Raw genomic sequence first — 9,655 nt, forward strand, 5'->3', positions numbered from 1 at the left:
TTGAATCTATAAATCATTTTGGGTAGGACTGACATCTTCAGATATTTAATCTTCCAATCCTTGAACACAGAATGTCTTTCCATTTGTTTCAGCCTTCATTGATTTCTTTTAGCATTGTTCTGTACTTTGGTTAAATTGATTCCTAGTTATTTGAGTCTTTTTGTTGCTATTGTAAATAAATTTTCCCCCGATTTCCTCCTCAGATTGTTCAATACTAGTGTATAGAAACATTACTGATTTTTACATGTTGATCTTGTATCCTGCCACTTTACTGAACTCAGTTATTAGCTCAAGTAGCTTAGTCATAGACATTTCAGAATTTTCTAAATACACGATCATGTCATCCACAAATCAAGTTTTACTTCCTCTTATCCTATTTGCATACCTTTTATATATTTTTTCCTGTCTAATTGCTCTAGCTAGACCCTCCAGTACAATGTTGAATAACTGGTGACAGTGAGCATCCTTGTTTTGTTCCTAATCTTAGAAGGAAAGCTTTCAACCTTTCCCTATTGAGTTTGGTGTTGGCTGTTGGTTTTTCATTTATGCCTTTTAACATATTGAGAACTTTTCCTTCTCTTCCTATCTCTTGAAGTATTTTTATCAAGAAAGGATGCTGGATTTTGTCAAATGCCTTTTCTGCATTGATCGTAATGATCATGTGTCTTTCATTCTTCAATTTGTTAATGTGGTGTATTACATTGATTGATTTTCTTATGTTGAACCACCTTTGCATAACAGGAATATATCCGACTTGGTCGTGATATATAAGTCTTTTGATATGCCCTTGGATTTAATTTGTGAGTATTTTATTGAGAATTTTTGCATCTATCTTCATTAGAGAGATTGGTCAGTAATTTTCTTTTCTTGTAGAGTCTATGTGACTTTGGTATTAGCAGTGATGTTGGCTTCATAAAATGTGTTGGGTAGTTTTCCCTTTTCAGTTTTTTTGGAAGAGTTTAAGCAGGACTGGTGTTAATTCTCAAAATGCTTGGTAAAATTCACCCTGAAGCCATCTGGTCCTGGACTTTTCTTTGTTGGGAGATATTTGATGACCGATTTAATCTCTTTATATGTGCTTGGTTAACTTCTTGTATTCCTTTTAGCATCAGTGTAGGTTTTTTGTGCAGTTCTAGAAATTTGTCCATTTCATCTACGTTGTCTAAGTTGTTGGCATACAGTTTCTCATAATAGCCCCTTCTGGTCCTTTTTATTTCTGTGGAGTCAGTCATAACATCCCCCCTTTCATTTCTGATTGTATTTATTGTGCATCTTTTCTCTTTTTTTGTTAGTCTAGCTAGGGTTTGTCAGTTTTATTGATCTTCTCAAATAACCAGCTTTTGGTTTTGTTGATTTCCTCTATTTTGTTGTTGTTCTCAATTTCATTTATTTCTGCTCTAATTTTTAATTTCTTCTGCTTGCTTTGGAAATGATTTACTGTTTTTCTGGTTTCTCCAGTTGTTCAGTTGGATCTTTGATTTTAGCTCTTTCTTCCTTTTTGGGCTATAAAATTCCCTTTCAAGACTGCCTTTGCTGTGTCTTGTAAGTTTTGATAAGTTGTGTCTCATTTTCATTTATCTCAATGTATTTACTGATTTCACTTGCAATTTCTTCTTTGACCCACTGATTATTTAAAAGTGTGTTGTTTAGCGTCCACACATTTGTGAATTTACCTCTTTCCTGTCTATTATTGATTTCCAGTTTCATTCCATTATGATGTGAGAAGGTGCTTTGTATAATTTCAGTCTTCATTGAGAGCTGCATTGTGCCCTAACATGTGGTCTATTCTAGAGAAAGATCTATGGGCCCTTGAGAAGAATGTATCATCTGCCAAGTTTGGGTGCAACGTTTGTATATGCCTGTTAGGTCTACCTCATTTATCATATTTTTCAAGTTCTCTGTTGAGAACAAAGAGTACCATGCCATGCAGGGGTGTCCCCCGCTTAGGGGAGCCCCATGCACAAGGAGTATGCCCCGTAAGGAGAGCTAACCAGCATGAAAAAAGTGCAGCCTGCCCAGGAATGGCACTGCACACACCACACACGGAGAACTGACTCAGTGAGATGACGCAACAAAAAAATGAGACAGATTCTGGGTACCACTGACAAGAATACAAGCAGACACAGAAGAACACAGCGAATAGACAGAGAGCAGACAACTGGGGGAGGATGGGGAGAGTTTTTTTTTTTAATCCTTAAAACAAAAAACATCATATGGATGGCTCATGGTTTTTAATCCATTCTGGAAGTCTGTATCTTTTTTTTTTTTTTTAAGATTTATTTTTATTTAATTCCCCTCCCCTCTCCCAGTTGTCTGTTTTCTGTGTCTTTTTGCTGCGTCTTGTTTCTTTGTCCACTTCTGTTGTCGTCAGCGGCACGGGAAGTGTAGGCGGTGCCATTCCTGGGCAGGCTACACTTTCCTTCGCGCTGGGTGGCTCTCCTTATGGGTGCACTCCTTGCGCATGGGGCTCCCCTACGCGGGGGACACCCCTGTGTGGCATGGCACTCCTTGCACGCATCAGCACTGCGCATAGGCCAGCTCCACACAGGTCAAGGAGGCCTGGGGTTTGAACTGCGGACCTCCCATGTGGTAGACGGACGCCCTAACCACTGGGCCAAAGTCCGTTTCCCTCAGTCTATATCTTTTGATTGGGGAGTTTAATCCATTCACATTCTAAGATATTACTGTGACTGCATTATTTCCTTCCACCATTTTATTCTTTGGTTTTCATATGTCATAACTTATTTTCATCTGTCTTTTTACTCTTTCCTGTTTCCTTTCTGCTATTCTTCTATACTTTTCTCCAAACCTCTCCTGTATTTTTCTTTCATGCTGTCTGGCTTCTTATATTTCCTGCAAAGATGGATATTTTTTTTTACAAACTCTCTTAGTTTCTGTTTATTTGTGAATATTTTAAACTCACTTTCATATTTGAAGGACAATTTTGCCAGATAAAGAATTTTTGGCTGGCAGTTTTTCTCTTTCAGTATCTGTATTAGTCAGCCAAAGGGGTGCTGATGCAAAAGTCCAGAAATTGGTTGGTTTTCATAAAGGGCATTTATTTGGGGTAGAAGATTACAAGTACTGGCCATAAAGCAGATGTTACTTCCCTCACCAAAATCTGTTGCTACCTATTGTGGCAAGATGGCTGCCAATGTTCAGCCTTCCTTTTCCTCTTAAGACTCCATGGTCTCAGCTGCTTTCGGTCTCAGCTGCTTTCAGTCTCAGCTGTACGCCGGCATAAGTCTTGTCTTCTCCCTGGTGCTCTTTTCTCTCTGGGCTCAGCTGCTCTCTTCTCTTCATGAGGTCAGATGTAAACTCTCAGGCGAACAACTCATCTCTCTTCCCAGGGCCTCTGCTGTGTCTAACAGAACCTCCTCTCTTTCCTCAACTATCTACTTCTCCTGGGTGTTTATTTCCCAGGCTCCAAGATCAAAATTCCAACTAACTGCTCTGCTCTGCCATGTAGTTTTGTGAGTCCCCGCCTACCAGGGTCCTACTGATGTGGCCCAATCAAAGCCTAAATCATAATTTAATCAAGTAAAAGTGAAACCTCTGAATCCAATACAGTATGGCTAGAGGAAAAGACCAGTTCACAAGCATAATCCAATATCTATTTTAGGAATTCATTAACATATCAAACTGCTACAGTATCCTAATTGTATCATACTACTACTATCTCCTTCCCTCCATGTTTTTTTCATGAGAATTCCACACTAAGTCTCACTGAGCATCCCTTGTGTGTGATGGTTTGCTTCTCCCTTGCCACTCTAAAAATTTTCTCTTTATCTTTGATGTTTGACATTCTGAGTAGCAGGTGTCTTGGAGTAGGTCTATTCAGATATATTCTGATTGGGGTAGGCTGTGCTTCTTAGACATTTAAGTTCATTTCTTCCATGAGAGTTTGGAAATTTTCAGCTGTTATTTCTTCAAATACTCTTTCTGTCTCTTTTCCCTTCACTTCTCCTTCTTGAACTACTATAACACATAAGTTGTTGTGTTTCATGTTATCATTCAATTCCCGGAGTCTCTGCTCTAGTTTTTCCATTCTTTTCAATTTCAGCTGTTTTATCTTCAGTATCACTTATTCTTTTTTCTATCATTTCAAGTCTGTTGTTGAATGCCTCTGATATGTTTTTTATCTCACCTGTTGAGTTTTTCATTCTCATGAGCTCTGTTATTCTTTTTTTTTTCAGGTACCTGGGCTATGTATTGAACCTGTATGTGGGAAGCCAGCACTCAACCACTGAGCCACATCGACTCCCCTGAGTTGTTTGTTTGTTCACTGTTTATTTTTAGCAGGCACTGGGGACCGAGCCTGGGACCTCCCATGTGGGAAGCAGGTGCTCAGCCACTTAGCCACATTCACTCCCATCTGTTGCTTTTTTATTTTAAAGATTTATTTATTTATTTCTCTCCACGCCCCCCCCCCCCCCAGGTTGTCTGCTCTCTGTGTCCATTCGCTGTGTGTTCTTCTGTGGCCACTTCCATCCTTATCAGCACCGGGAATCTGTGTTTCTTTTTCTTGCGTCATCTTGTTATGTCAGCTCTCTGTGTGTGTGGCGCCATTCTTGGGCAGGCTGTGCTTTCTTTCACACTGGGCGGTTCTCCTTATGGGGCGCACTCCTTGTGCGTGGGTTCCCCTACACAGGGGACACCCCTGCGTGGCAGGGCATCCTTGTGTGCATCAGTATTGCACATGGGCCAGCTCCACACGGGTCAAGGAGGCCCAGGGTTTGAACTGTGGACCTCCCATGTCGTAGGCAGACGCCGTATCCATTGGACCAAGTCTGCTTCCCCCCATCTGTTGCTTTTTTATTCACGTTTTCAAAATCTTCTTTGTGTTAGCTCAGTGTCTTTTTTTTTTTCCATGTGGTTGCATCATTGTCTTTTTGGTGCATTGCTTCCCCGGTTGGGGACCTGTGCCTCACCATGCAGGTCTGGGATGCCTTTTTTCTTTTTTTACCAGGAGGTCTCAGGGATGGAACTTAGGTCCTCCATATGGTAAACAGGAACTTAATTGCTTGAGCCACAGCTGGCAGTATCTTTATCTCTTTAGCCATATTGTCTTTCAACTTAATTTTGGAAATGTGTGTGCATCTCATTAATTAGTTATCTCAAATCCTGTATCTCTTCTAAGGCTTGGATATATTCCTTTGCTTGAGCCATTTTTTCCATTTTCTTAGTATGGCTTGTAACTTTTTGCTGATGTCTAGGCATCTGATTAGGGTGGTGAGTTTACTCAGATGTTCAATTTCTCTCTCTTTTTTAGGGTTTTAGTGGTGGGATGCTGTGTGTTACACCTGCTTTTTGATTCTTGGTTCAACCTGTTCTGGGCCTTTAGGATTGTCCCTGTTCAGTGCTCAGATTTGGGCCCTGGACTCAGTAATGAGCTGCAGATCCACTTCCTAGGGCCTTGGGCAAGGAGGCTATAAAGGCCAAAAAAAGCCTCTCTTACTTTAATCTAATTTTTTTCATTTGTACTTCTTTGTTCTGCCAGCAGATGGCACTCTTTGGCAGCCCTGTCAGTTAATGCCTGGTCAGGGTGTGATTGCTGCTACACTGGATCAATGTAACAGACACTCCTGCCTGGAGGCTAAGAGCCTCATAATTCAATTTTCTCAGAGGCTATTCTCTAACCTTTGCGGGTAGCCCCTTCCTTTTCCTAAGTAGGAAGTAATTCCACTCCCCTCTACATCCTTAACAACCAGTCCTGGTCAATAGAGAGGGAGATTGAGAGGGCCAGATCTCTTTAGTCCCTTACTGGCTTCCAAGGCAAACAATGGTGTGGCCCCACTTGGCCTGGCAGGGCTCGTGGGACAAAGTAGACCCAATTTGTGGGTCAAAAACTATGTCAGCCTTAGTCTGTATTCCTCTCTCTCCCATCTTCTAGGGAGGTGGATCCCAATGGCCTCCTTCATCTGTAACCTCCATCTCCGAGGCCCAAGAATTCAAATGTGGCTATAGTGTGGGGAGAGCACCCTGGCATTTGCAGCTGCGGCTTTTAACTCACAGTCTGCCATCAAGATTCTTTTCCTTTGCCCCCTCTCCTCTGGGCAGTATCCAGCCTTCCCCTGGTGTCCTATGCCCTAGAATATTTTCCCCCCAGGCCGTTTCTGTTTGTCCTCTAGCTATTTTTATGGGAGAGAAGAGAGTCCTGTGTCTTTCTAGTCCACCATCTTACTGGAGGTCCAGCCCAAGTGACTTTTTAAAAAATTAATTATTTTAAAGAAACTTTAGATTACATAAGTGTTAAATATAAAATATAGGGGATTCCCATATGCCCCACTCCCTCCCCCTCCCACTGACTTTTTTCAAAAGTGTCAAGTCCATTGAAAGAGGAAAGAATAGTCTCTTTGGGAAAACTATTTACATGTGCAAAAGAATGAAGTCGTATGCCTACTTTGCATCATATAAAAGTTATCTCAAAATTGATCAATAAAGGAATTGCGGCAAGATGGCAGAGTAAGAAGCTCCAGGTATCTTCTGAATCAGGAATCAGTGCCTACTAGAACAACTATTAAACAGGTAGGAACTGTCTTAATCAAATATTTTAAAACTCCAGTGTATAGTAAAACATAGTATGGCATCCAGGGAAGAGTGGGAGGAAGAGGCTGGTTTTGCAGTGAAAACCAATAAACTGCTCTCCCCATATGATGGTTACCATTGTGCATCCCCAACACTCACCACAGGCAGTAACGGGGTCCTATCCTGGCAAACTTGATGGTGCCGGAGAAGAAGATATACATCTATCTCTCTAAGATCCTGGGGAGCAGGGGAAGTGGACAGTACAAACACTGACCATTGCTTTTATTTTTTTTGACCACTACTTTTGATTAGCTACTTCGGATTACTGGGAGCCCTCTTCTCTGAGGGTGGCCATTCATCTGCCCTGCCCCAACAAAGGGGGCTGAGGAGACTTAAGACAGTGTGCTTCCAGAGGTGAAGAGTGCAGCTGAAGGGCATTTGCCGGATGGGTTCCAAGTCAAGAAGGCAAAGCTTTGGGGATCCATGGAAGAAGCTTCAGGTCCTCTTCCTGGACTCTCCTTCATCCACTCCCCAGAGAAATTTGGAGCTGGCCAGTGCTTTCTTTGTGGGTCTCTGGCTTGTTACAGCTGACTGATTTCGGGAACTTCTCTCTGGCATGCTTCCCCCACTTCCCAAATCTTCCCTCCAGGCAAAAGCAGCTTGAGACAAAGCAATGTAAGAAACCATTGAGGCAGGCACCTGGGGAAAAGTCTTACCGGCTTTAAGTTCTGCAGTGGAACACTCAGGAGAGGGAGATCTGTTTTCTAGGAAGTAAAGGGGGCATTCAAACTATGAACAGGGGAACTCCTATGGCTACTAACAAGCACAAGGCCAGGACAAGCTACAGGCTCAGAAAAGACAAGGAAGACACTGCATTTTGCATTTGCCTTAATCTGCTCTTCCTGATAGAAGTGCTGAATTCTGCAGGAGAGCACCAGCCAACACAAAGCCAATTTGCAAAGATGATGGAAGTGGTTTTTGCTTACGTTTACTTGGTTTTGTTTGCTCCTGAAACTCAAAATCTCTGTCCTATCACTAGCTGGATATAAACTCAAGAAACGGACATCTCAAGGAATAAATCTCAGAGTTATTTAAAAATATTTAAATATATAATATGCAAAAAAAATTACAAGACAAAGAAATAGGAAACAATGGCCCATGCAAAAAAACAAACCAAAAAAACAAAAAACAAAAACAACACAACAAACCATAACAAAAATCCAGACAACATCAATGAAGAAGACCAGACATGGACATATTGGACAAAGACTTAAATATCTTCAGTATGCTCAAGGAGATGAAGGAAAATACAGAGAAAGAACTAATGGATATCATGAAAAACAATGAACAGGAGAATATTTTTTAAAAAGTGGCACTCACTAGGACATTGAGACGAGGATTGCAGGCAGGCAGGCAGTTTATTGGGAGACTCTCCCAATGGAGGGGATCTGAAGAGTGCAGACGTGAATTTATACAGTACATCAATAGGCAGGAAGTACGTCAATAGGCCGGAAAACATTAGTTGGAGGGGAGGGGGCTAGACTCTGACTATAGCTCTGGTTAATAAGAGGCTGTAAAAGTGAATTCTTCTCCTTCATGGCTTGGGGTTAGTGGGCTAGGAGGTAGGGTATTCTTGGAATCCTGGTGTCTGGAAGGGATGAGTCCTTATCTGCTCCAGTCCCACTGTAATAAGACTTATCCTTGGGGGGGAATACACTGTTCTGCACACATAGGCATCTTGCTCAATGGAACAGAAGGGAGTCACAGCCTTACGACCTCTTTTTTTTTTTAAGTTTTTTTTTGAAGATTTATTTATTTCTCTCCCTTCCTCTCCCCCCCCCGGCCCCACCCTGGTTGTCTGTTCCCTGTGTCTATTTGCTGCGTCTTCTTTGTCTGCTTCTGTTGTCAGCAGTAGGGAATCTGTTTCTTTTGGTTACGTCATCTTGTTGTGTCAGCTCTCCCTGTGTGAGGCGCCAATTCCTGGTCAGGCTGCACTTTCTTTTGCGCTGGGTGGCTCTCCTTATGGGGCGCACTCCTTGTGCGTGGGGCTCCCCTACGCGGGGACATCCGAAATGCGGGGACATCCGAAATGCGCATGGGCCAGCTCCACGAGGGTCAAGGAGGCCCGGGGTTTGAACCGTGGACCTCCCATGTGGTAGGCGGACGCCCTAACCACTGGGCCAAGTCCGCAGCCCTTATGATCTCTTAATCATTACAAACCTTGTAAGCGGGGAACTCTGACAGAAATCATAAAAAGGAACCTAACAGAACTACTGAAGTTGAAGACCACAATAACTGAAATGAAAAATACCCAGGAATGTTTGAACAGCAGATTGGAGCTAGCAGAAGAAAAGAATCTGTGAACTCGAAGACAAGGCAATTGAAATCAGGTACTCTGAGGAGCAGAAAGAAAAAATTATAAAAAGCAAAACTACCAATATATACATTATGTGAGTTCTAGAATGAGAAGAAAGTAGAAGAGACAGTCAAAGAAATAATGGCAGAAAACTTCCCAAACTTAGGAAAATACGTGAATATGCATATCTAAGAGCCCAGAGAATACTAAATAGGATAAACTTGAAGAGAAATATGTACCATCACATATTGATCAAACTGTAGAATGCCAAGGACAATGAGAGAGTTCTGAAAGCTGCAAGAGAAAAGCAACTTGTTATGTACAAGGGAACCCCTGTTAGATTAAGTGCTGATTTCTCCATGGGAGAGTATGGGCTATGATGTGGACTACTGACCATGAGGTGCAGCGATGCCCAGAGATGTACTTACCAAATGCATGGATGTGTCATGATGGTGGGAAAGAGTGTTGCTGTGGGGGCGGTGGGGTTGAATGGGAACTCATATTTTTTGAATGTAATATTTTTAAAAATGAATAAAAAAATTTTTTTAAAAAAGTGCTGATTTCTCATCAGAAATCATGGAGGCAGGAAGACAGTGGGTTTGAAATACTAAAAATGCTCACAGAAAGGAAGCAGACTTGGCCCAATGGATGGGGCATTCGCCTACCACATGGGAGGTCTGCGGTTCAAACCCCGGGCCTCCTTGACCCACGTGGAGCTGGCCCACGTGCAGTGCTGATGCGTGCAGGGAGTGCCGTGCCATACAAGGATGT

The sequence above is a fragment of the Dasypus novemcinctus genome, chromosome 6, assembly GCF_030445035.2.
Source record: "Dasypus novemcinctus isolate mDasNov1 chromosome 6, mDasNov1.1.hap2, whole genome shotgun sequence".
Lineage (NCBI taxonomy): Eukaryota > Metazoa > Chordata > Mammalia > Cingulata > Dasypodidae > Dasypus > Dasypus novemcinctus.